Source organism: Lepidochelys kempii, chromosome 2 (genome assembly GCF_965140265.1).
Source record: "Lepidochelys kempii isolate rLepKem1 chromosome 2, rLepKem1.hap2, whole genome shotgun sequence".
In the NCBI taxonomy this organism is placed as follows: domain Eukaryota; kingdom Metazoa; phylum Chordata; order Testudines; family Cheloniidae; genus Lepidochelys; species Lepidochelys kempii.
In genome coordinates, this window is record NC_133257.1 from 114,934,005 (window position 1) to 114,961,765 (window position 27,761).

General features: G+C 43.9%; 1 protein-coding gene across 3 annotated transcripts in view; it reads right to left on the bottom strand.

The window, feature by feature from the left end:
* Positions 1 to 26,631, bottom strand: part of LOC140907008 (N-acetyllactosaminide beta-1,6-N-acetylglucosaminyl-transferase-like) — a 58,921-nt gene extending 32,290 nt beyond the window's left edge. For all 3 annotated transcript variants that reach the window (XM_073332075.1, XM_073332077.1, XM_073332078.1), the window contains exons 1-2: positions 26,548 to 26,631; positions 20,401 to 21,013 (exon numbers count right to left, since the gene is read on the bottom strand). The gene's annotated coding sequence lies outside the window, so the exon portion shown is untranslated. The remainder of the gene's footprint in view (positions 1 to 20,400; positions 21,014 to 26,547) is intronic.
* Between the last annotated feature and the right edge of the window lie 1,130 nt (positions 26,632 to 27,761).

Consider the following 27,761-nt stretch of genomic DNA (forward strand, 5'->3'; position numbering starts at 1 on the left):
GAGCCTCCTTGAAAAACTAAATACTCCTTCTGGCTCTCCCCTCTTAATCCCAAAGCTGTGTTCAAAATAATGACTGGAGATTGATCACTGGCTGGATTTCTTCTGCAGCAAAGGCAGACTTTGAAATGCAGAAACTAGAAGTGCTCCCCGCTGAAATGCTAGTTAAACAGCCGCTGCCCAGCAACTAGTGCAACCCAAATCATGACATTAATGCTCATATAAGCCATTGGCTGCTTTGGCTCATATGCCTCTTCCCCTGTATTCCAATCTCACTTCACGAGTTGCTTGCCTGGATAGGGTGGCAGAAACATTATTACAAAGAAAACAAACTCAAGTCCCTTTATATTTTAAAGTAATTAACCACTGGAACAATATAGCCAGGGTTCTGGTGGATTCTCCCTCGCTGCCCATTGTTAAATCAAGACAGGATGTTTTTCTAAAAGCTCTGCAGTAGCAATGAGTTGGGGACACATCTCTAGGCTGGTTTAGAGGAGGGCAGATGAGATTATATCTCTATGATCCCTTCTGACCTTGGAATTTATTAATTATTCTGGTTTCTCCACTTTCGGGGGGGGGGGGGTCAGACACATGGAGTGAGTCTGATCTTCCTGGGAGAAAGCAAGAATTACACTGATGCCCAATGTGCAGGCAGAGCTGGGGCTGTGGACTAAAAGCGAGCACGTGAATTCACATCGCAGCTTGCTCTGTCTTCCCCGGCACCTGTGGAATGCAACAGGCACTGAGCTCCAGGTCCCCTTTCAACACAAAGGGGAGAAGTGTGGGTTGGGGGGGACCGCAGCTGTTGATCAGAGCGATCACATGTCAATCAAGTTTCCCATCTATAGCGAAGGGGTGATCGCAGTGGTGCAGGGGGATACCGGAAAGGGATTTCTGTGAGTCCAATGGATGTAAAATCAGCTGTACACTAACACTGATGGCTCCCACCCCCGAAGGGCCCCCACCAGTCTGTGCTAGTATCCAAAGGAGAGAGCAGGGGGTGAAGAGGAGCGGGCCAAGCCGGGGACCCTTTGGTGCCTGGGCCAGCGCCATGGTAAACCCAGTACTGGCTCTGGTCCCCAGCTGCAGAGCTTAAGCCTGGACCCACTGACCCTCACTGCCTCCCCCAACCCCCCATCCATCTCCCTGGCCCCCAATGCCTTGCTACCCACCTCCCCATCCAGGGCCTAGCTTGCCGGGCTTTGTAAATTTTCTGTGAAAAGGGATATTTGTATGTTTGTTAATATCACTTTTCACTGCCTCCCAGCTAGCTAGCAAGACTGCTGCTGTGAAAAATGATATTAACAAACATACATATATCACTTTTCATAGCAGCAGACTTACTAGCTAGCAAGTCTTTAAAAAAGCAAAAGAAACAACAACAACAAACAACATGCAAAGCACCTTATTTTTGTTTCTATTCTGTTTAGGCCCAGTAAAGAATAGAGACAACTGTACGTTATTTGTATTATTGAGTTTTCAAAAAACCCAAACCCTTACATAAATAAATGACAATGATTTGGATGTGTATATGTGCATATTTATTTGTTTTTCCTAAAGTTGAGTATTTTAGGAAAAATTGTAGAGCAGCCACCAGCAAGAGTTGGTGGCCACACTCCGAGGTCACCAAAAAAATTGTTGTGAGAACCCCTGAAGGACCCGTTAGTGCTGATGCAAGGGCCAGCTGGCTTCCATTTTAAAAACTTATCATATTTGACTGGAGTTTATAAATTACTGTTGTACTAGAATCATGAAAAAAGAGCCTTGTTTTATTGTTTTGTTTGTTTAATTATTATTTGCCTTATGGTCGCAACCAACGTAACTGATCTGAATTAAAGACTTCATTTTACAAATATAAATGCATGTGTTTAACTTTGTGAACATGAGTCCAATGAGAGTATTTACATGCGCAAAGCTAAGCATGTGTTTGTGGGATCAGGGTTCACGAGACTCATTCAAAGGGGAATACCAGGTTTAATCATCTATTAAAGATGAACATTGTAAACTACATGTATTGATGAGCTCAAAATTAAATTCTAGGTCATTGGGGGAAAATATATCTAAACTCAGTTGCCTATGTAACCTGGGAAAGGAGTGGCCATTGTCCACGATAAATGTTACTATATCTCCAAGCTGTAATAAAAGAAAAAAAAATCTTGCTTACTTACCTAGGGTTAGCTTATGGCTTTGGCACAAACCCTGTATAGAAGGTGCTGGAAAGCAACCACACGTGGAATAAATTATGTCTCCTGGAAGTATTAACTTCAGAAATGTAGGGCTAGAGAGGACCTTGGGAAGTCATCGAGTCCAGACCCCTGCGCTGAGACAGGAACAAGTATACCTACGCCGTCCCTGTCAGGGGTTTCTCCAGCCTGTTCTTAAAAACTGCCAATAATAGGGATTCCACAGCCTGCCTTGAAAACCTAATCTACAATTTAACTACCTGCATGATATAAAGTTTTTCTTAATACCTAACCTAAATCTCCCTTGCTGCAGATTAAGCCAATCACATCTTGTTCTCCCTTCAACGGACGTGGAGAACAATTGATCACCATCCTATTTATAACAGCCCTTAACATATTTAAAGACTGTTATCAGGTCCCACCTCGGTCTTCTTTTCATGCCCAGTTCTTTTAACCTTTCCTCATAGGTCAGGTTTTCTAAACCTTGTATCACTTGTGTTGCTCTCCTTGGGATTCTCTCCAGTTTGTCCACCTCTTTCCTAAAGTGTGGTGCCCAGAATTGGACACAGTACTCAAGATGAGGCCTCACCAATGCTGAGTAGAGCAAGATAATTACCTCCCATGCCTTACTTACGACACTCCTGTTAATATATCCAGAATGATATTAGCCCTTTTTGCTACTGAATCACAGTGTTGACTCATATTCAATATGAGATCCAGTATAACCCCGCAGATCTTCTTCAGCAATAATACTGCCTAGCCAGTTATTCCCCATTTTGTAGTTGGGCATTTGATTTTTCTTTCGTAAGTGGAGTACTGTGCATTTGTCTTTTTGAATTTCATCTTGTTGAGTTCAGACCAATTCTCCAGTTTACCAAGGTGATTTTTAATTCTGATCCTGCCCTCCAATGTGCTTGCATCACCTCCCAGCTTGGTGTCATCCACAAATTTTATAAGCGTACTCTTCACTCTATTATCCAGGTCATTAATAAAAATATTGAATAGTACTGGACCCAGGGCTGGCCCCCGCAGGATCCCACTAGATACGCCCTCTCAGTTGGACAGCGAACAATTGATAACTGTCATTCAACCAGTTTTGCACCCATCTTATAGTAATTTGATCTAGACCACATTTCTCTACTTTGATTATGAGCAAAGCCGGGTTTACAATGGCTCCAGTGGCTCCATGGAGCTGGGTCCATGCTCACAAGGGGCCCCAGCCTGCTCCGCTTGCACTGCGCCCCAAGACCCCGTTGTGTTGGGGCACTAGGGAGTGGGGGTTTAATGTGGGAGGTGCTGGGCAGTTGTGGGGCTGTGGGCAGGGGTGGTGTTTGTGCACGGTGTCTTGCATTTGTGGGTGGGTCTGGGGGGGCGCCGGGCATAGGGAGTTGGGGGGTGTTGGGTGGGGTGGCTGTGTGGTGTGGCATTGTCCTGCCCCTGAGGGGAAGAGGCATGCTGGCCACACAGGGCAGGGCAGGCCACTATGCGTCTGGCAACTGCCGGTTTGTAAATAGTGCCCTTGCATTGGGTGGAGCGGAGCCGGCCCTGCCACGCCATGCCCCATTGCCTCTGGGTGTCCCCTCGCTCTGGGGACTGACCTCCCCGCACCATGCTCCATTGCCTCCATGGGGGCCCACAAATGTGTTTGGCACCGGGCCCACAAAAGGTTAATCCGGCCCTGATTATGAGAATGCTATAGCATATCCAGTGCTTCCTCCTATCCACTATGCTTGTCAAAGAAGGAAATTAAGTTGTTTTGGCATGATTTGTTCTTGAGAAACCCATGCTGGCTATTCCTTATAATGCTATTATCCTCTAGGTATGTGCAAATTGATTTTTTAAATAATTTGTTCCAATGTCTTTCCAGGTATCGAAATTAGGTTGACTGGTCTATAATTCCCCAAGGCCTTTTTGTTCCCCCTTTTAAAGATAGTTACTATGTTTGCCCTTCTCCAGTCCTCTGGGACCTCACCCATCCTCTATAAGTTCTTGAAGATAATTGCTGATGGTTCCAAGATTGCTTCAGCTAGTTCCTTAAGTACCCTAGGTTGATTTTCCTCAGGGCCTGCTGATCTGAATATATCTAATTTATCTAAATATTATTTAACCTGTTATTTCCCTATATTGGCTTGCATTTCTTCTCCGCTTTTGCTAATATTAATTGTGTTGAATATCTGGTCACCGTTAACCTTTTCAGTGAAGACTGAAGCAAAATAGACATTAAACACCTTAGCCTTGTTAATGTCATCACTTATTAGCTCTCCTTCCCTGCTAAGTAGAGGACCTACACTTTCCTTTGTCTTTCTCTTTTTTCGTGCTCCATCCATTGAGCCAAAGCCGTAAAGAAAGCGAGTATGATACTAGGCCATGATTCAGGACAGTACTTAAGAACATGCCTAACTTTAAGCTTGTGGGTCATCCCAATGATTTCAGTGAAACTTTTTGCGTTTAAAGTGAGGCATAGGCTTAAGCACCTTGCTAAATCTCAGTCTCTGCTTGCATCACATTTATATGGCATAAGTCCAAAGATGATATTTATCTGTATTTCAGATCATGGCATGTGCTTGCCAGATAGAGAGGAAGATAAGCTCCCTATCCCAAAGTGTGCAATTTCAGAAGAACAGCCAGTTAAAGAAGGAGGGGAAGGGATGCATCATACAAGCAAAATGATTAGGGTGATGACGGGCACATGTTTCCTTAGTTATGTATGTGGGGGGTTAGTTTTTCAGGCAAAGATGCTAAATTTGTGTCTCCCCAGCATCCCTCCATAATTCAACCCCCCTTGAGGTCCTCCCACTCAAATCCAAGCATCATTTCTGGTGTCCACATGCTCCTCACACCAACATTTCAGCCTCTCTCTCCACACAAAGAAGTAGTTTACTCATAAGACAATAAATTAAACAGATAATATGCTGCCCACTGTCTGAAGCACTGAGTAGACCACACTTCATCTAACCTCTTCTCCTTATCACATACTGACCTAAAAGTTGATTAAATCTCTTTGAGACTTTCTTAGGTCCATCCCATGTTAGACACACCTTCTTCCAGCTCCTTGTATACAGTGCATAACAAAGCAGCTTCCCTACTGGTCTCAGTAACAACCTGTTGCTCGTTATATATGTGTTTGATTTGGGTTTGTGAACAATATAAAACCAAAATATTCAGTATGTTCTTGATGAATTAACAGGTATTTATGACAGGTTTCAGAGTAACAGCCGTGTTAGTCTGTATTCGCAAAAAGAAAAGGAGTACTTGTGGCACCTTAGAGACTAACCAATTTATTTGAGCATGAGCTTTCGTGAGCTACAGCTCACTTCATCGGATGCATACCGTGGAAACTGCAGCAGACTTTATATATACACAGAGAATATGAAACAATACCTCCTCCCACCCCACTGTCCTGCTGGTAATAGCTTATCTAAAGTGATCATCAGGTGGGCCATTTCCAGCACAAATCCAGGTTTTCTCACCCTCCACCCCCCCCACACAAATTCACTCTCCTGCTGGTGATAGCCCATCCAAAGTGACAACTCTTTACACAATGTGCATGATAATCAAGTTGGGCTATTTCCTGCACAAATCCAGGTTTTCTCACATCCCCCCACCCCCATACGCACACAAACTCACTCTCCTGCTGGTAATAGCTCATCCAAACTGACCACTCTCCAAGTTTAAATCCAAGTTAAACCAGAACATCTGGGGGGGGGGTAGGAAAAAACAAGAGGAAACAGACTACTTTGCATAATGACTTAGCCACTCCCAGTCTCTATTTAAGCCTAAATTAATAGTATCCAATTTGCAAATGAATTCCAATTCAGCAGTTTCTCGCTGGAGTCTGGATTTGAAGTTTTTTTGTTTTGTCTGTAATTGCGTGACCAGAGAGATTGAAGTGTTCTCCGACTGGTTTATGAATGTTATAATTCTTGACATCTGATTTGTGTCCATTTATTCTTTTACGTAGAGACTGTCCAGTTTGACCAATGTACATGGCAGAGGGGCATTGCTGGCACATGATGGCATATATCACATTGGTGGATGTGCAGGTGAACGAGCCTCTGATAGTGTGGCTGATGTTATTAGGCCCTGTGATGGTGTCCCCTGAATAGATATGTGGGCACAATTGGCAACGGGCTTTGTTGCAAGGATAAGTTCCTGGGTTAGTGGTTCTGTTGTGTGGTATGTGGTTGTTGGTGAGTATTTGCTTCAGGTTGCGGGGCTGTCTGTAGGCAAGGACTGGCCTGTCTTCCAAGATTTGTGAGAGTGTTGGGTCATCCTTTAGGATAGGTTGTAGATCCTTAATAATGCGTTGGAGGGGTTTTAGTTGGGGGCTGAAGGTGACGGCTAGTGGCGTTCTGTTATTTTCTTTGTTAGGCCTTTCCTGTAGTAGGTAACTTCTGGGAACTCTTCTGGCTCTATCAATCTGTTTCTTTACTTCCGCAGGTGGGTATTGTAGTTGTAAGAAAGCTTGACAGAGATCTTGTAGGTGTTTGTCTCTGTCTGAGGGGTTGGAGCAAATGCGGTTGTATCGCAGAGCTTGGCTGTAGACGTGTGGTGTGGTGGATCGTGTGGTGTGGTCTGGGTGAAAGCTGGAGGCATGTAGGTAGGAATAGCGGTTAGTAGGTTTCCGGTATAGGGTGGTGTTTATGTGACCATTCTTTATTAGCACTGTAGTGTCCAGGAAGTGGATCTCTTGTGTGGACTGGACCAGGCTGAGGTTGATGGTGGGATGGAAATTGTTGAAATCATGGTGGAATTCCTCAAGGGCTTCTTTTCCATGGGTCCAGATGATGAAGATGTCATCAATATAGCGCAAGTAGAGTAGGGGCGTTAGGGGACGAGAGCTGAGGAAGCGTTGTTCTAAGTCAGCCATAAAAATGTTGGCGTACTGTGGGGCCATGCGGGTACCCATAGCAGTGCCGCTGATCTGAAGGTATACATTGTGCCCAAATGTGAAATAGTTATGGGTAAGGACAAAGTCACAAAGTTCAGCCACCAGGTTAGCCGTGACATTATCGGGGATAGTGTTCTTGACGGCTTGTAGTCCATCTTTGTGTGGAATGTTGGTGTAGAGGGCTTCTACATCCATAGTGGCCAAGATGGTGTTATCAGGAAGATCACCGATGGATTGTAGTTTCCTCAGGAAGTCAGTGGTGTCTCAAAGGTAGCTGGGAGTGCTGGTAGCGTAGGGCCTGAGGAGGGAGTCTACATAGCCAGACAATCCTGCTGTCAGGGTGCCAAAAGGAGGTGCTGTTGTCATCATGAATAGGTCGGAATATGAACAAGAGGCTGCTCGGCAGCTCTCCAACACGAGTTTCTACAAGCCATTACCCTATGATCCCACGGAGAGTTACCAAAAGCAACTACAGCATTTGCTCAAGAAACTTCCTGAAAAAGCACAAGATCAAATCCGCACAGACACACCCCTGGAACCCCGACCTGGGATATTCTATCTACTACCCAAGATCCATAAACCTGGAAACCCTGGGCGCCCCATCATCTCAGGCATTGGCACCCTGACAGCAGGATTGTCTGGCTATGTAGACTCCCTCCTCAGGCCCTACGCTACCAGCACTCCCAGCTACCTTCGAGACACCACTGACTTCCTGAGGAAACTTCAATCCATCGGTGATCTTCCTGATAACACCATCTTGGCCACTATGGATGTAGAAGCCCTCTACACCAACATTCCACACAAAGATGGACTACAAGCCATCAAGAACACTATCCCCGATAATGTCACGGCTAACCTGGTGGCTGAACTTTGTGACTTTGTCCTTACCCATAACTATTTCACATTTGGGGACAATGTATACCTTCAGATCAGCGGCACTGCTATGGGTACCCGCATGGCCCCACAGTATGCCAACATTTTTATGGCTGATTTAGAACAACGCTTCCTCAGCTCTCGTCCCCTAAAGCCCCTACTCTACTTGCGCTATATTGATGACATCTTCATCATCTGGACCCATGGAAAAGAAGCCCTTGAGGAATTCCACCATGATTTCAACAATTTCCATCCCACACCAACCTCAGCCTGGTCCAGTCCACACAAGAGATCCACTTTCTGGACACTACAGTGCTAATAAACAATGGTCACATAAACACCACCCTATACCGGAAACCTACTGACCGCTATTCCTACCTGCATGCCTCCAGCTTTCACCCTGACCACACCACACGATCCATCGTCTACAGCCAAGCTCTGCGATACAACCGCATTTGCTCCAACCCCTCAGACAGAGACAAACACCTACAAGATCTCTGTCAAGCTTTCTTACAACTACAATACCCACCTGCGGAAGTAAAGAAACAGATTGATAGAGCCAGAAGAGTTCCCAGAAGTTACCTACTACAGGAAAGGCCTAACAAAGAAAATAACAGAACGCCACTAGCCGTCACCTTCAGCCCCCAACTAAAACCCCTCCAACGCATTATTAAGGATCTACAACCTATCCTAAAGGATGACCCAACACTCTCACAAATCTTGGGAGACAGGCCAGTCCTTGCCTACAGACAGCCCCGCAACCTGAAGCAAATACTCACCAACAACCACATACCACACAACAGAACCACTAACCCAGGAACTTATCCTTGCAACAAAGCCCGTTGCCAATTGTGCCCACATATCTATTCAGGGGACACCATCACAGGGCCTAATAACATCAGCCACACTATCAGAGGCTCGTTCACCTGCACATCCACCAATGTGATATATGCCATCATGTGCCAGCAATGCCCCTCTGCCATGTACATTGGTCAAACTGGACAGTCTCTACGTAAAAGAATAAATGGACACAAATCAGATGTCAAGAATTATAACATTCATAAACCAGTCGGAGAACACTTCAATCTCTCTGGTCACGCAATCACAGACATGAAGGTCGCTATCTTAAAACAAAAAAACTTCAAATCCAGACTCCAGCGAGAAACTGCTGAATTGGAATTCATTTGCAAATTGGATACTATTAATTTAGGCTTAAATAGAGACTGGGAGTGGCTAAGTCATTATGCAAGGTAGCCTGTTTCCTCCTGTTTTTTCCTACCCCCCCCCCCCAGATGTTCTGGTTTAACTTGGATTTAAACTTGGAGAGTGGTCAGTTTGGATGAGCTATTACCAGCAGGAGAGTGAGTTTGTGTGTGTATGGGGGTGGGGGGGATGTGAGAAAACCTGGATTTGTGCAGGAAATAGCCCACCTGATGATCACTTTAGATAAGCTATTACCAGCAGGACAGTGGGGTGGGAGGAGGTATTGTTTCATATTCTCTGTGTATATATAAAGTCTGCTGCAGTTTCCACGGTATGCATCCGATGAAGTGAGCTGTAGCTCACGAAAGCTCATGCTCAAATAAATTGGTTAGTCTCTAAGGTGCCACAAGTACTCCTTTTCTCTTTTCAGGTATTTATGGCTACTCTTAACCCCATCCATAGTATGCACTGTATAGTTCTGGACATAATGTACTGTGGCTCATTTATGCATAGAAAGAAAGTCGATGGTTAATATATGAGACCAAAAGTCACAACTAACTTGGAAACCAAAAGAGATTTAGAATCCTACCTGGCTGCAGCACATGTCTGAGACAGAGAACAGAGCACAGACAGGGATGGGACTAGGAATGAGAACTGAGTGACTGACCTGAGCAGATCACTGAATTAATAGAATTATTTCCTCCTTCTTTTCTCACTCCTCCATCCAGTTTCATTCCTTTGGCTTCCCACTTAATCTCTGCATCAGTTGCTTCTTGTATTAGTGAAAAAGGGTAAGGCCTTTTTTGTTCTCCATCAGGAGAAGTTCTGGCTAGGTAAATAAAAGCAGAAGCGAAACTCCTGCTCCTTTTGAAACCACAGTACACACTCAGCTGCCTAAAACAGGTCATGCCATTTCAGGTTTTGGACACACCTCAAAGAGAGAAACACAAGTGAGCATATCCAAAAGGCATTTTGGGTGTGCATCTGCAAATGTATTCTTGGTAGGGAAGTCATCAGCTTCAAATACTTATATAAAATAGTTATAATATATAAGTAAAGCACTTGATGCCAATGGTTGTAATTGAAGAAAGGGAACAATTAACTTTCCTCAGCATGGAGGTACTATATAAACTTAGAAATATAGCTCAAAATGTTCTTACCTCAATGCCTAAATGTAGGCTTCTTGCAATAAATTGATGTATTCTGTAAGACTTGTGGTAACATGCTCTGGAACTTCAATAAGAACACACATACAAGATTAAAACTGAACTCTGAAACTACACCTGCTTATGCTTTCTGGGCCTGATTCTGATTTCATGTATGCTTGTTTAGTACCCTTGCCTTCCGTGGAATTACTGCCTGTGCAAGTGAGACACCCTCTTTAGGGATCTGATTCTACACCCTGTAAGATCAATGGCAAAATCTTAATTTCTGTGGGAGCAGGAGCAGACCTTAAATATGCTTCCATTCATACAGACACCTGTGTGGGAGGTCAGAGTGTTCTGAGTGCAATTCCAGAGGCCTGGCCTGGGAAATTGAGAGGTTTAATTTGGGAATTTGGCCTTGAGCCTGGAGGTTGTCTCAACTCAGGTAGGAGTTTGTCATTCAGGTCACACAAACAATATCCAGAAACCTGGTGGTGAAAGGAGATTGTGCAAGAAGGACTTGGATTGCTTTATAAGCCTCGGGGAAAGGAGGGCTGGAATATTGGATTGCCCAACTCCTCCTTGTTTCTGTGCAATAAAGGAGAGGTGGTTTCTGGAGGCCCCCTATCGCCCCTGAAGATATACTGGGGGAATACTTTATGATGATCCATCTGCCTATGCTGTGGTGTAGAGCTCTGTTTTAGACAAGATTCAATAAGCAAATTCCTTTTTTGTACTTTTTCATAGGCTTTTCCTCTTCATGGCAAGCGTTTTCCTTCTGTACTTGGAACATGTGGCTAGATCTTTGGTCCTGCTTCTAGTTGCTTTGCACTGTTCAGACAACACAAAGGCAGCTGAAAAGCTGCGCTAATGTGGTACTGTGATAGTCTGTACCATTCTGTTCACCCCTTGTTGAGGATAGTAGTGTAAGGGCCCTACTGTCAATCAAATGTTAATCCCGCCCCTTGATCCCTTAAGCAGCGCCCACTTATCACTGGAAGTCCTGCCCCATGGGGATATTACTTCCAGTGTCAAGGCAGACACATGACTGGAAGCAAGGTGTGTCATGTGACCGTGCGTCCTCCCACCACCCTCTACCATTCAGGATGGATTTCACCCCTGTAGGACCACCTCAAGAGGAGATTTGACCAATTGGGGAGTTCCAGAGTGGGGTGACCCATCCGGAAGTGGGTCATGTGACCCCTCTAACAACTCCTCCCTCTACTCTCAAACAATTCTGATGGGTTTCGGCTGCAGAGGACTGCCCTGAGAGCAGATTTGACCAAAATAGGGCAGGTTCTGGGATGGGATGAACCGCCCAGAAGAGGGTCGTGTGACCCCTCTAAGAACTTCTCCCACCACCCTCTGCCAATCAGAGTGCAGCACCATCACCCCAGAAGTCCCAGTGTCGGGCAGAAGAGGCCATCCCTAACCAAGAACGTATGTTTTAGAAATTGTGGAAAGGCTGAGAGGAAACATGGACTCCTTCACCGCCCCGTGAGAACTTTGGACTTTGTTTTAGCCCCAAGCACCTTTGGACTTGTGTGGAGAAAGCGCTACATCAGCGACACTTCCGACGAGGGCGCTTTGACTCAACCATTGATGGATACGTCGGAACCTGACCCCGAAACCCAAACCCTCATGAGGCACCCTGATGAGTGTGACAACCTCTCATCATCCACCCCCCTGGAGGTGGAAGGTGATCATGGCTTGGGGGAGTCACCGGCGGACAAGGTGAACATCACTTAGGTAAATGAATGATTAAGAAGTGACGTTTGAGGATGGGGTGTATTAGGGTTAGGAACTGACCCGGGATTGAGTAAATCTAAAAACAAGCAGTGGGGTGCTTACACTGTTCCTTTTCTGAAAATCTTTCAACAGCTTGACAATGCCTTTCTAGAGGCCTTTGAGAACTTATACATTGCTAGCCCTGTGAGAGTAAATATATCATGCATCAGCTGTTTTTGCTCATGTCTGAGACACAGATCTCAAGAGGAAAATCCGGAAAAGGACAAAATGGAAGAATGAACCAGCTCAGACTCCCTCATGGTAGGGGTCATGGCATCCATTTTCACAGGCAGCTGTAAAAGATCGTGTTAAACCAGGCTATTAATAAAACTTATTTAAAGTGTCAATATGAATGCGTCCCCCTCCATACTCGTGTTAGTAAAAGACGGTACCAGTAACAGTCATGTCTACACAGATGGCTCTGTTAAAGAAAACATATTACACCCCCGGGGAAGTTGGGAGCTTCAGTGGGGTGACCTCTGACAGTGCATAGTGCTCTACAATGTTAGCACTGCGTATGAACCCAAGTCCTGCAGTGATACTTGAGTTCACAACTTTCTAGCCCAGAAGTGAGGTTGTTGTGTGTCCAAAGAATGAATACTTAACCAGGTGATGGTCCATTTGATTTTGTTGACACCTGACTAAGGCATCAGCTAACCTTTTGTCGCTGGGGAACCGGTTTGTGACTGATCCCCAGACTTGGAACATGTCTTAGTCATATCATACAATAGAATCTTATAATTGTATGTGCAATGTTGCCACACACACATTTTACCAGGACAATAATGGTCAGCAAATAATGAGTTTTCAAATGACACCGCACAAGGCATACTTTGTATAAAATTCATCATAGACCTGTAAAAGGCATGAATATAGGGGTACAGACTGCAACAGGAGGTCAGTATCATTATTTCTATTTTACAAATGGGGAAATTGAGGCACAGAGAGGGAAAGAGACTTGCCTGAGGTCACTCTGTAGGCCAGTGGCAGAGTCAGGAATAGAACCCACATATCCTGATCCAGTACTCTATCCATTAGGCCACACTGAGTCTCATAAAGAGCTAGCTGTTCCACATGAAGAAATGTGACCTTTCACCTAGCACTGCTTGGGTTTATTTATATTTTTACACAATATTCTATGGCAGGTTGCACTGTTACAAGTAGTCTTCCAAGTTCTTTTTCTTAGCATGCAAGCAAATATTTCACCTGGGGAAGCTGTGCTGATTTTGTCCTGGGCAGAGGGAGGACCAGGAGAATTTGCTGTCTGAAATAAATTCTTGAGGCAGAATTCCTCCCTTGTAACTAGGCATTGGCTGAAATTCCTGAAAGAGGGGATTACCTTGCATGCTATATGACCACTTCTGTTCCAGGACTAGTGTTTATGTAAATAAAACAAGTTATACTTAGAATATACCCAGATTCTACTACACTGATTTCTCTCCACTATGAAGCTGACCTGCAAGGTCTCGGGCATTTGCTATCACTCAGAAGAGGGGCAAAAATATCCTTTTCCTAAAAGTGTATGTCTAATACCAGTTAACATGGCAGGTGAAGGGTTAAATCCCTATGGGAAAGCTGCTTTCCTAATCCTTGATGGCGGGGGATGGGTCAGGGGGATGCTTGATGGTGGGGGGATGCTAATTGGACAAGCTGGGAGTTCCAGGGATTTGTAAATGGAGCAGGTGATACTGTATGGGAAGGATAACTGAAAGCTAATTTCCTTCAATCAATAATTGCCCACCAGGTGTTTTGAGCTCCATAAAGGAAGAGACTGGGCTCAGAGCTCCTGGAGAGATTTTCTTTGTCTAGAGAGGGTTGCTTGATGTCGATGGCTCTAAAATGTGAGGGGATTATTTCCTAAACATATTATTTCTTGTATATTTTCACTTTGCCTTACAGGGCCCTGTTTAATAGATCAGGCCCAATGTCTTGGTTAAGTGGTTGTGATGCATCCTTGGGTGGGAACCACCTGTTCTGGCAGTGATGTGCTTTATAATGTTATAACCAGGAGGTCCTGCAATAATCATCTTCCAGAGTGTGTGATAATGCCAGTATCCTAGGGGCTCATGTGCCCACTGAAAGGTGGTGAGAGATTGGAAAATCTATTAGTCTGGTTTCCCATCTAAACAATAATACTTTCTCACGCCCATGGCCAAGGAGGGATGCTGCACCAGTTGGCTAACAAATAAATTATCTGCCCATTAAAAAGGTTCTGCTTTGTTCCTGAAGGGTACACTGAGCATTATGAGGTAGTTTCCAGTGTATGTTATTTAGGATGAAGGATGATGACTTTTTCAGGAAAGTCTAATATGACCCTCCCCACCAGAAATACTTTGAAAACACCAGATATTTGGTGCAAAGAGTTTAATTCCAAAGGCTAAAGAATTACTCTTCAAAAGTCTTTTTATGACCCTTCAGATTAGTTCTCTCTAGCAGAGATGCTTTTTTGGTATCCAGAGAGAAGCTGATCCCCAGGCAATTCACCATAAGCATCCCTTCAATCTGGAGTGGAAATTTTAACAAGAGGTACCTCAGAGCCCTCTCCAGCACATTACAATTCATGGTGAATGTGCTGGCTGGACTCTTGTTTGTGAACCCAGATCTGCAGTCCTCCTCTTGAGGGGGCTGAGATATTTCATCAGACGCTGAATCTCACACAGGATACACTAGAGAAGCTGACCCCCTCCCCCCACAAAGGAATGGTTACCCTAAATCTTAGGTATAGTTCATCATCTTTACAATGAGGACAATAGCACCCCCTACCTCTTAGGGGTGTTAGGGTAAATACATTAAAGATTGTGAGGTACTTAGATACTACAGTAATGGAAGCCACATAAGTAATTAGGATAGCTATAGATAGGTAATCTGTGAGGTTTTTTTCCCCAGGGATAGCCTCACTTTGCATTTTTCTACAGCCAATTTTTCCCAGTATGCTAGTAACTGGAGGATGATGGCACTTTCTGTTTTCCTTTTGTAATTTGTAACATTTTTTGGATACACCCCCTTGGGCCACTGACAGAGCAGACAATAGTGGCAAAGAATAAGTCTCATGAATTACAGAAGCATAAGTTGTACTCCTGTAATGTGTGTGCCCATCAGAAGCATGAAGCAGGCTGAGAATAAAGAAGCCTGGTCTTTAGCGTCTGAAACTCAAGGAGGTATCAGGTCAAAGCAATTTTTAACAAAATGAATTCACACATCACAGTGGTTCTCTGAACTCCTAAAGTAACAAAGGATCCCTTCTGGCCTTGGAATCTATGACAAGGCTGCCAGCCAGTTATGATGCTTTATGTCTAATTTTAAATGGCACATACAGAAAAAGAAGTAAAATGGCACCATCTACAGGTTTGAATTAAGGCCTGAAAGGCAATGCAAGGTTTAGCTTTTGTCATAAATATAAAGGGAAGGATAATCACCTTTAAAATCCCTCCTGGCCAGAGGAAAAATCCTTTCACCTGTAAAGGGTTAAGAAGCTAAATGTAACCTCGCTGGCACCTGACCAAAATGACCAATGAGGAGACAAGATACTTTCAAAAGCTGGGAGGAGGGAAAAAAACAAAGGGTCTGTGTCTGTCTGTGTGATGCTTTTGCCGGGGACAGAACAGGAATGGAGTCTTAGAATTTAGTAAGTAATCTAGCTAGGTATGTGTTAGATTATGATTTCTTTAAATGGCTGAGAAAATAGCTGTGCTGAATAGAATGACTATTCCTGTCTGTGTGTCTTTTTTGTAACTTAAGGTTTTGCCTAGAGGGATTCTCTATGTTTTGAATCTAATTACCCTGTAAGGTATTTACCATCCTGATTTTACAGAGGTGATTCTTTTTTTTCTTCTATTAAAAGTCTTCTTGTAAGGAAACTGAATGCTTTTTCATTGTTCTTAAGATCCAAGGGTTTGGGTCTGTGGTCACCTATGCAAATTGGTGAGGATTTTTACCAAACCTTCCCCAGGAAGTGGGGTGCAAGGGTTGGGAGGATTTTGGGGGGAAAGATGTTTCCAAACAACGTTTTCTCAGGAACCCAGATAAAGTTTGGTGGTGGCAGTGGAAGTCCAAGGGCAAAGGGTAAAATAGTTTGTACCTTGGGGAAGTTTAACCTAAGCTGGTAAAAGTAAGCTTAGGAGGTTTTCATGCAGGTCCCCACATCTGTACCCTAGAGTTCAGAGTGGGGAAGGAACCTTGACAGCTTTATAGTTATTTTGTAAAATAGGAACCAAGGAATGAAATAGAGCTGCTAAATGATTCAGTTAGTCTATTGCAAACTGACACAAAAATTCACTTGGCATTATTGTGCTCCTTATTCTTCTATCTCCCCAGAAAATATTATTATTTATCATGTGTATTACAGTATCAAGTAATTCCTATGGAAGTAGAAATGACCACATCTGAGGTGGAAGTCAAACTCAAATAGCTTAATGGAAATAAACCAACAGGTGAGGGGGCCTGGATAATCTCCATCCAAGAATATTAAAGAAACTGGCACATGACATTGCAAGCTCAATAGCAAGGTTTTTCAATGAATCTGTCAATTCAGGGGTTGCTCCTGAGTTGCTAATACAGTCCTTATTCTTTTAAAAAAGGGGGAAAAAATGATCCAGGAATCTACAGGCCTGTTAGTTTGACCTTAAGTGTAAGCAAAATCTTAAATAAAATGTTGAAAGAGAAAGTAATTAAGGACATAGAGGCAAAAAGTAAATGGGATAAAATACAACATAGTTTTACAAAAGGTAGATCATACCAGACCAACCTGATCTCTTTTTTTGAGAAGATTCCTTTGTGTAAAAAAATAAATTAATGTAGGAGATTTAATCTATCTGGATTTCAATGAGGCATTTGATACAGTTCCACATGGGAAATTATTAGTTAAATTGGAGAAGATGGGGATTAATATGAGAACTGAATGGTGGATAAGGAACTGGTTAAAGAGGAGACTACCACGGGTCATGGTGAAAGGTGAATGTCCACCTGGAGGGAGGTTACTAGTGGAGTTACTCAGGGATCAGTCTTGGGACCAGTCTTATTTAACATTTTTATTAATGACCTTGGCACAAAAAATGGGAGTGTGCTAATAAAATTTGTGGATGACACAAAATTGGGAGGAATTGCCAATACAGAGGAGGACCGGAATATCATACAAAAAGATCTGGAGGACCTTGAAAACTTCAGTAATAGAAATGGGATTAAATTTAATAGTCCAAAGTGCAAGGTCATGCATTTAGAAACTAACAACAGGAATTTTTGCTATAAACTGGGAATATACCAGTTGGAAGTGACAGGAGAAAGACCTTGGTGTATTAGTTGATCACAGAATGACTATGAGATGCCAACGTGATGTAGCCATGAAAAAAGCTAATGTGATCATAGGGTGCAAGGTATTTTCAGTAGGGATAGGGAAGTGTTAGTATCATTATACCAGGTACTGGTGGGACCTCCTCTAGAAGACTGTTCTGGTCTCCCAGGTTCAAGAAAGATTAATTCAAACTGGAAAAGGTGCAGAGAAGGGCTACTAGGATGATCAGAGGAATGGAAAACCTATGTAATGAGAGGAGACTCAAAGAGTTTGGCTTGTTTAGCCTAACCAAATGAAGGCTGAGGGGAGATATGATTGCTCTCTATAAATACATCAGAGGGATAAATACCAGGGAGGGAGAGGAGTTATTTAAGTTAAGTGCCAATGTTGACACAAGAACAAATGTATATAAACTGTCCATCAACAAGTTTAGGCTTGAAATAGACAAAGGTTTTTAACCATCAGAGGAGTGAAGTTCTGGAGCAGCCTCCCAAGGAGAGCAATGGGTGCAAAAAACCTAACTGGCTTCAAGACTGAGCTTGATAAATTTATGGACGGGATGGTGTGATGAAACTGCTGCAGTGGCATATAACTGACATGGGACTGCTAGTAGCAAATATCTCCAATGGCCGGCGATGGGACACTAGGTAGGGAGAGCTCTGAGTTACTCCAGAGAGTTCTTTTTCAGGTGTCTGGCTAGTGGGCCTTGCCCACATGCTCAGGGTCTAACTGATCACCATATTTGTGGCCAGGAAGGAATTTTCCCCTGGGTCAGATTAGCAGAGACCTGGGGTGGGAGAGGGAGGTGGTTTTCCTTCTTCTGCAAAAGGGACAGGTCACCTGCAAGTTTAAACTAGTGTAAATGGTGGATTCTCTGTAACTTGAAGACTTTAAATCATGATTTGAGGACTTCAGGAACTCAGTCAGAGGTTAGAGGTCTATTACAGGAGTGGGTGGGTGAGATTCTGTGGCCTGCCATGTGCAGGAGGTCCTACTAGATGATCATGATGGTCCTTTCTGGCCTTAAAGTCTATGGCACTCCTGCTGGGCTTGGCATCCTATAGTGCAGGCAATGTACAAAATCATCATCATAAGATATCCTATATTGTATAATGATCTTATTCCTGTATCCTATATACCGCTTCATTTAGTCATGTCAGTACCGTATAGCAGCGGTTCTCAAACTATGGGGTGGGCCTCCTAAGGGAGGCCCGGGAATATGTCAAGGGATGCGTGAGCTGTGTGCTTTCTTTTCTTTTTTCTTTTTTTTTAAAGAGCTCTGGCTGGCAGCCCTGGTGGCTGGGGCTGATTCAGAAGGGCTGTGCACACCCGGGTGGTGGGGATAAAGGGGACAGCTGGAGCCCAGCCACCCCAGACTGACAGCTCTGGCTCTCCTTCTTCCCCGCCCCCCCCCCCCCCACCAATGCCTTAGCAGGCAGCCCGGACTCAGGTTCTCCTTCCCCTCCCCCCACGCCTATCCCTCACCAGGCGGCAGCCCAGGCTCAGGTAGCAGAGCAGACAAAACCAAAAAATAGTAAATACTGTGCTGCTCTGGGCTTCTGACCCTCAGGAGCACTGGGGCTCAGGGCTTCAGCCCCACAGGGGGCACCAGGCCTTGGGACTTCAGCCCGGAGGAGAGTGCCAGTGTTGGCCTCCCTCCCTGCCCCGCTGAACCCCAAGCCCCGGAGCCCCCTGTGAGGCTGAAACCAGGAGTGGAGCTGCAGGACTGTTGCCCCGACCCCAGTGCTCCCTCCAGATCTAAAGTGTTGAGCCCCGGTGCTGCCCCGCGCAGAAGCCCCGAGCCCCCCGTTCGGAATCAGAACCCCCGGCTCCCCACACCCACATCCGGAATCCCGCACACCCCCTGTGGCTGCAGGCTCAACCCCTTATGTGGCTGAAGTCAGTAACCTCTTCTTCAGAACTATGGAACATTTCAGGATTACAGACAACCTCTATTCCCGAGGCGTCCGTAACTCTGAGGGTCTACTCTGTGAACTTTTTAACTTTTCACCCCCTTTTAACTTTTAGGCACCCCTAGAACGCCAGCGCCCCATGGCACATGCCTACTATGCCTCACTAGAAATCCAGCCCTGCCTGTGACAGCATATGTTTGCAGTGATACAAAAACAGCATCTCCAAAACATAACGTGATTTATTCTGCCTCAAAGGCACATAGTACTTAAAGAAGTAGATTTAAAATAACAAATAGACCTGCATGCATACTCCTTTACTGAAGCTTGCCCTCTCTATCCATTGTTTAGATGGGTCCGGCTTATTTCCCATCTGAGTTGGGAGAAACAACCTACACTGCTTGCAGCCTGGCCCCTCTGTCTTTGTGTTTAAGACAGTCGTCAGATTGTCAACCTTTTCACTACACATCCTTGGCAGCCTCTCTCTCAGGTCTCCCCCAAAGCTCCTCCCTTATTTAGGGTCTTTTAGGGGTTCCATCTCCTTTTGGTCCAAGGCTTAGTTTGGATGAAGCTAGCTAAGTTAATTTTTTCACCAGTTGTGGGCCCAGCCAATGTTATCGTCACACTTTTGAGGTTGTGTATGGGAGGTTCATTTCTCTGTGTCATTGTTTTACCCTTCCTGCTATGTTCTATAACAAGATTTTTACAGCCCCCTTTGATTAAGCTCTGTGCGTTCAAACAGGCAGCATATGAATTTGAACAGGGAAACCGAATCACACATAATATTCATAAAAGATACTACAGACATTGTCCCAGTTTGTCACACCACATATCAAGGCCTTGTCCCAGATCTGGAAAACTTGGTCTCTTTTCTGCGGGGTAAATTCTGCAGTACAGTCAGAGCTGGGCCACCCAAGCTGGCTGCTAGCAACCACCCAGTCTGTTCATCTCCCAGACATTCATTCGGGCAATGATGGAACTAAGCCAAATAAGATTCCCAGGGAGTTTTCTCTTCAGAGATATTGGGCTTTAATATTATTAAGCTGGGATGATTGAACCTTCCCCCCTGGGACTCTGTGGGTTACAAACAGGGTAGAAAATTATTGTAAATGCCCAGTCTTACCCAAGTCCTCCAGCTGGCCAAATTCCTCATCCACACAGCTGCCTTTCACTGTGGTCTATGATGTTTGATTTCCTTCTCAATGTAACTTTAAGTCCTTGCTGCAGCTCATCTCTGTTAGTGAATTCCAGCTTGGCCACAGCTTGCCTCGTCTCCCCTATTTCCTGGAAAACCTTCAAGTCCATGACAGGCAGATTGATGGTCACCTCGTTCATCCTTCTTGACATCCCATTATCTGTGCTACTCAGATGTTGGAGAGTATGATTAAGAAACCTTTTTATAGCTGGGTTTCCCAATCTGCCAAGTCACTTTGGAGCTAATGCCCCTGCAAAGGTTTTATCTCTGTCTGCAAGTCATCTCTGTCCTTCCTGGGAAGCTGCCAGAAGTTGCTTTAATTGGTTTTGCGAAGTCTCCATTTCATGTTTTAGGTCTTGTTTTAATTCCTTTTTTCTATCCTTGAGTTTTGTGAGAAGTTCAATTATTTGACCTGTCTTGTCAACAGTAATACCAGCTCACAATTTCTCTCTTTGGAAACTGGATCCCACTTCCTCACACCCGCGTTGCACTTTGGCACAAGTGGTCAGCGACTGTTCTGGATCTTGTTGACTTGTTTCCACTAAGGAGAGAAATGGATTATGAGAGTCAGGTATTTATTTGGTTCCATCGTGTTTATTTACAAAGAACCAGTACACAATGTGCTGTTTCCCTGAACACAGTAGGAACAAACAACAGGGGGGGCAGTTTCCTTGCTCAGAAAAATCCAGCGCTACTTTTCCAGCCACTCCTGTGCCCCCGAGGAGTTCTGTCTCTGCTCCCTCTCAGAGCCAGACTACTAGCTGCTTCTCTCATTCTCTGCTGTCTTTCTGGCTCCTTTCACGACTGCAAAGGCAACTGCAACCAAATCAATGCCTCAGTCTCTGCATTTGCAATCATTCCCCAGGGAAAACTCTCCTATTCTTCTCAAGTTAGTTCTTGCTAAGCCCTTCCCTTGTGGTCTATGCCTTGGACAGCTGCTTTTATTGTTTCACCTATCACGAAACAAAGGAGGATTTAATTGCTCCTTCATTTAGTTTAAATGAAAGGTGGCTAACGTGCTGTTCTGGGCCAAGGTGTTCGAAGCACTGCAGGCCGGCAGAGGTACTCTGGAAAACAAGACCCACACGCAGCTAAGCCGTGAGTTATTGGCTTTATTGAAAGTTAGTGACATACCCGCAACGGGGACTCCAAGCGTTGCTGTCACGAAGGCGGAGAACCCAGCACGCCGGAGCTTTGCCTGGGGCAGAGTCCGACGAAGGGTAAACAGCGAGCCCTAATAAGCAGTACACAAAAGCAGCTCATGAATATATAGTAAGGTATTTCCCAACAGGGGCTTTCTGCTACTCGGCACAGGGCCCTGCAAGGCACATAGAACCGGCCGAAACCGGTTAGAGTTGGTTCTTTATGTCCTGCAGTGACCGGGCCCCCAACTAAAACCCCTCCAACACATCAAGGATCTACAACCTATCCTGAAGGATGACCCAACCCTCTCACAAATCCTGGGAGACAGGCCAGTCCTTGCCTACAGACAGCCCCCCAACCTGAAGCGAATACTCACCAGCAACCACACACCATACAACAGAACCACTAACCCAGGAACCTATCCTTGCAACAAAGCCCGTTGCCAACTGTGCCCACATATCTATTCAGGGGACACCATCACAGGGCCCAATAACATCAGCCACACTATCAAAGGCTCATTCACCTGCACATCTACCAATGTGATATATGCCATCATGTGCCAGCAATGCCCCTCTGCCATGTACATTGGTCAAACTGGACAGTCTCTACGTAAAAGAATAAATGGACACAAATCAGATGTCAAGAATTATAACATTCAAAAACCAGTTGGAAAACACTTCAATCTCTCTGGTCACTCGATTTCTGATCTCAAAGTGACTATCCTTCAACAAAAAAACTTCGAAAACAGACTCCAACGAGAGACTGCTGAATTGGAATTAATTTGCAAATTGGATGCAATTAACTTAGACTTGAATAGAAACTGGGAATGGTTGAGTTATTATAAAAAGTAACCTATTTCCCCTTGTTTATTCCTTCCCCCCCCCCCGGTTCCTCAGACATTCTTGTTAAACCCTGGATTTGTGCTGGAAATGGCCCACCTTGATTATCATACACATTGTAAGGAGAGTGATCATTTTAGATAAGCTATTAGCAGCGGGAGAGTAGGGTGGGGGGAGAGAAAACCTTTTGTAGTGATAAACACCCATTTTTTCATGGTTTGTGTGTATAAAAACATCTTCTGTATTTTCCACTGTATGCATCCGATGAAGTGAGCTGTAGCTCGTGAAAGCTTATGCTCAAATAAATTGGTTAGTCTCTAAGGTGCCACAAGTACTCCTTTTCTCCTTACAGTGTATATGATAACACCCATTTTTTCATGTTCTATGTGTATATAAATCTCCTCACTGTATTTTCCACTGAATGCATCCGATGAAGTGAGCTGTAGCTCACGAAAGCTCATGCTCAAATAAATTGGTTAGTCTCTAAGGTGCCACAAGTACTCCTTTTCTTTTTGCGAATACAGACTAACACGGCTGCTACTCTGAAACCTGTCAAACTTTAATTGTAACTTTAATGAAACTTGTAAAATAGACTAGACCTAATACTTGTAAATGTATGTGAGGTCACGACCCTTGGTCTTTATGTGTTCCTAGAGACTCTAAATTTGAAGCAAGTAGCAGAGGTGATTTTCACTCTGTTACGTTTGAAACTATAGCCACTCTAGAGCCGAACCCACGATGGTGTAATACCACATTACAAAATTCACTTTAAATAAAATAAAAGGCTAAGGGGAAGTATCCTCTTATTCATACTGCAAGTATTGAAAATAATTAAGATGTCTTATTGATGAGTAATATTTAATATCACAGAGTGGTACCAAATAAATAAATAGCAGTTGTGTGTAAGGGACCCAGCACTCGTGTATGGGGAGAAACCCTATCAGGCATGGTAGAGTGAATCTGATGGTTCACCGTCATTGAGCTGAGTTGCTGCTCTGATGACTGGGAGATCGCTGAGTGATGTTCGGTCACTGAGTTGATGGTATTCATTGTGAATTCTCACTTAACAGAGTGGGCCCCATGAAGGCTTCCATCTTCCACTTCTGCTCCAGCAATACAAACAGACCAGGAGTTCTCATATCACAAAAGCCCCTCCGTGCTCCCTTGAGACAACAAGACACCAGCACTGGCTTGACTGCATGCAAAACCTTGATTTTACACATTCAAGTTGTCAAGCCTGGACACTAATGCGACGTCTTGGGGCCACTAATCCCACAGAGTACCGGCCACCAAAAATCCGGCCAAACTCAATAGTCTCCAAACTGGTGGAGAACACAAAAGGACCACTTGAAAAACACACAAGAAGAGAAGTGTGTCAACAACTCTACCAAACACTTGCATCAATCCTCAAGGAGAACCTTCCACTGTCAGTATTGAGGAAGTAAAAGAAGGACTTGCCTCAATAAAAAAAGGGAAGGCTGCAGGCCCTGATGGTATTCTGGTATGCACCTCCACCAACTCGGCCCCAAAGGACTCCAATGGCTAGCAACGTTGCACTCGGCTACCTTAAGGACAGTACGGATCCCTAAAATATGGCGTGAGGCAATGATAATTGCCATTCCAAAGCCCGGAAAGCCCCCTGATGAAGTGGGAAACTATAGGCCAATTTCTCTACTATGTACGACCTATAAACTTCTTGAACGTATCATCTTCAAAAGAATATGCCCTTTTTCTGAGCCAATTATCCCTGTTGAACAGGCAGGCTTCTGGCCTAAATGTAGTTGTTGTGACCAAGTTCTGGCACTCACAACTCACATTGAGGCTGGCTATCATAAAAAAAAAAAAAAAAAGACTGACCCCGTATCATAAACAATGGGCTACCACAAGGCTCTGTATTTGCGCCAACCCTCTTGAATATTTACATAAGTGATGTGTCTCCAGCTAAATCACGAAAATGTGGCTATGCAGATGATCTTGTCATGACAATCCAAGCAAACCTCCATGACATTGAGAAAGCATTAACTGAGGACCTCCAAAATATAGAACAATATTTACAGAAATGGAGGCTCAAACCAAACCCTGGAAAAACAGTTGTGAGTGCATTTCATCTTGATAATAGGAGTGCCAAAAACACACTGAAAGTAGCTTTCTGTGGTAAAAATGTGCAACACAATTACTCTCCAACATATCTTGGAGTGAAACTCAACTGCATCCTCACCTTCCATGACCATCTTGAGAAGATAGCTGCAAAGGTAAAAACGAGAGCCAACATAATCCCCAGAAGCTAAAAGGTATAACCTGGGGTGCATCAGTCTCAGTGCTGCGAACATCTGCAATAGCACTTGTATATTCAGTAGCTGAATATTGTGCACCATTATGGAGCAGATGCAGCCACACATGACTTGTGGATAGCCAGCAGAATACAGTGATGTGGTGCATCACGGGAACCCTTAAGTCGATGCCAACACCCTGGCTACCTGTCCTGTCTAACATCTCTCCCCTGCCAATACACCAAACTGCTGCAACATTCCGCGAAGCTCAGCAAATGCAGGAAAACAGATGTCTTCCTATTCACCAAGACCTTGACAACACTCACGCTGCCCCCTACCCCCACAACATCTTAAATCCCACACGCTTTTCTGGGAACATTCATTTAGCCTCATACAATCAGGCTATGATCAGAAGGAGGCTTGGAAAGCAGATTGGGCTAAACAAGACTTAAATAATAAGCATCTTGTGCCAGATCCCACACAGAAAGTTCCTGGGTTTGACCTCCTACAGTCATCTTGGTCAACTATGAACCGAATTTGAACCAACCATGGTAGATGTGGATATCTAATGCACAAATAGAAAATGAAGGACTCCCCAGTGTGCGAGTGTGATTCCCATAGAAGATATCACTACCTACTGCCCAATTTATAAATATGAAGGAGGCATCAATGCAATAAATTCTGCTACTCCTGATGTAGCTATTTGGCTCAATCACCTTCAGGTGAAATTGTAGTAGCTGCTCTATACCAGCCATACGAAAGAAGACCATCATTAATAAATTCCTCAAGCTTTATTAATAAGCTCCCCAAACTTTGGACTCGTCTGAACTGCACCACAGATAGAGCATTGAGAAAAACTTTGTGGGGTTACCTTGGTCACTGCCCCTCCTCTTGGTGTACTCCAGCTGTTAACAGCTGAGGGGGAAGGAAGCACCACAAGTACTTCTCAGCAGAGGTAATACCTTATAGAATATTTATTTAAATTAGGAAGCAATTAAGGGAGGGACACCTTCCTAATAGGGAATTCTTAAGAGAGTCATTGAACAAGGTCAGGTGCCAAGTCAGGCATTCACCCTAATGGACCCACAGACACCCCTCGAGACCTTTTTGCAGGACTACATTGAAACCTGTGATGGAGGGTCAGCAAAAATGGTGAGTAATCAGACCCTCATAGATCACCCAGATCCATGGAACTTAAGATGTTCCATTTTTTATAAAGAAAAATTAAAGAGAGAACCTCAGGAGGTGAAGGGACTAGCAATGAATTCTGCATATATTGTTGGTAACACTTTTTAGAGAGAAAATTGAGAAGGAAAATTGAGCAGTTGGATCAGGCACAACAGCCTTATCCCAGGAAAAAGGGATTAGTGAAGTTAAGAGAGCATCTTATTCAGACACTGGAAATGAATTCAGTTCTTATTTATCAGAGAAATGGTCTTGCAAAAGAACTGACTTGCTGCAAGCAGCAATTACAAAGAGCTGATAATGTGGCGAGCTCAAGCAATAATGGATTGGAAACATTTATTTGGGCAAGAAATGAACATAGCAGAATTAGTTCAGAGAATTTAGGTGTTAGAACAAACCTGTAATATTCTAGAAAACATGTATCATCAGGTAATAAATACAGAAGATGATATTTGGTAGGAAATCCAAGCTGTTCCAAATATAGACAGTAAGAAAGATGTATGTGCAGAGATCCAGTTTTCACTTGTATATGTTGCTCCTATAATACCAGATAAGCCCACTTCCCATATCCTAGTAGCCATGGTGGTACCTGGGAAAGAAAAGCCAGTGTTAGGACATAGACCCTCACCCCCACTTACCTGGTTGAGAGCTAAGAGCAGACAGGAAGACAGAACGAACACACTGGAAAGTTAAGAAAAGAGGAAGTGTCAAACACAGACACTTCAGGAGGAGTGAAAGGGGGATTTGAAGAGGCTGTCAGTAGTGAAGAAAGGGAAAGTCTGTTACAAAAATTTTGCCATAAAAGGAAAAGTCAGGACATGCTTCAGTCTCATTCACAATTGTGCTGTTTATTATAAGAAACCCCAGGAACTATAGAACTTGCTGTAGGTGCATGCAAGAAGTCAATCTTAAGTATTGAGGCATCCCATGAAAGACAAAAGTCTCTGCAATTTGTGACCCCAACAAATTAGTCTAATACCTTTAAACCAATTGAGCCAGAAGCAATAATGAAAAGAACAAGTAACATACTTCATTCTGATTGCCATATGCCCACTTTACACCAAAAGGTTTGGTCAAAAACAAAATCCCCCCCAGAAAAACCTGCCAATGTCAGATCTTCACAAGGTGCAGGCACCTACCCCAACCAAGAAAAAGTATAAAAGGTTAGAACAAAACTCCACATCTAAATCATCCATTGTAGAAACTGCCCAAACATGGAAGGAACCAGTTCCATTGAAAAAAGAGGAAAAGAAAATCCCTCAATGTAACTTAAAGGAGGAAAGAGAATCAGCTTCTAAATTGGAACCTTCAGGATTAAGTAGTCATGTCTCCCCAATAGCAGTGCTAACAAATGTAGAAACACTAAATGCCATTGCAAAGATGGTAGGGCCAATGAAAGAAGGAGAATCAGTTACTGCACATTTAGAAACAGTAGTAAAATGATTTCAGTTAAATAAAGAGGACTCGGTTAGGATTTTACCGTGAACTGTCGACAGGGCTTTATGGAGTACATTGCCACCAGAATTTTGAGAAGGGGAAAGATCATGTAAGGACACTGTACATCTATTAGAATGAAATATGCACCTAGCACAGTCAGGGGTCATCCTGGCAGCTAATATGAGACAATGGGAGGGAGAATCCCCAGATGAGTTTCATAACAGATTATGTGCATCTTAGAAATCTAATGAAATGCCTGGAAAAGAAAGAGACCCCCAATATATTAATTTACTAGTTAACAATTCTTTACCAGCAGTCCGAAGGAAGGTTATGATTAAAGCTAAGATTTTGTCATGGTGATTTTTAGTAAAAGTCATGGACAAGCAATAAACAAAAATTCACGGAAGCCCGGGAC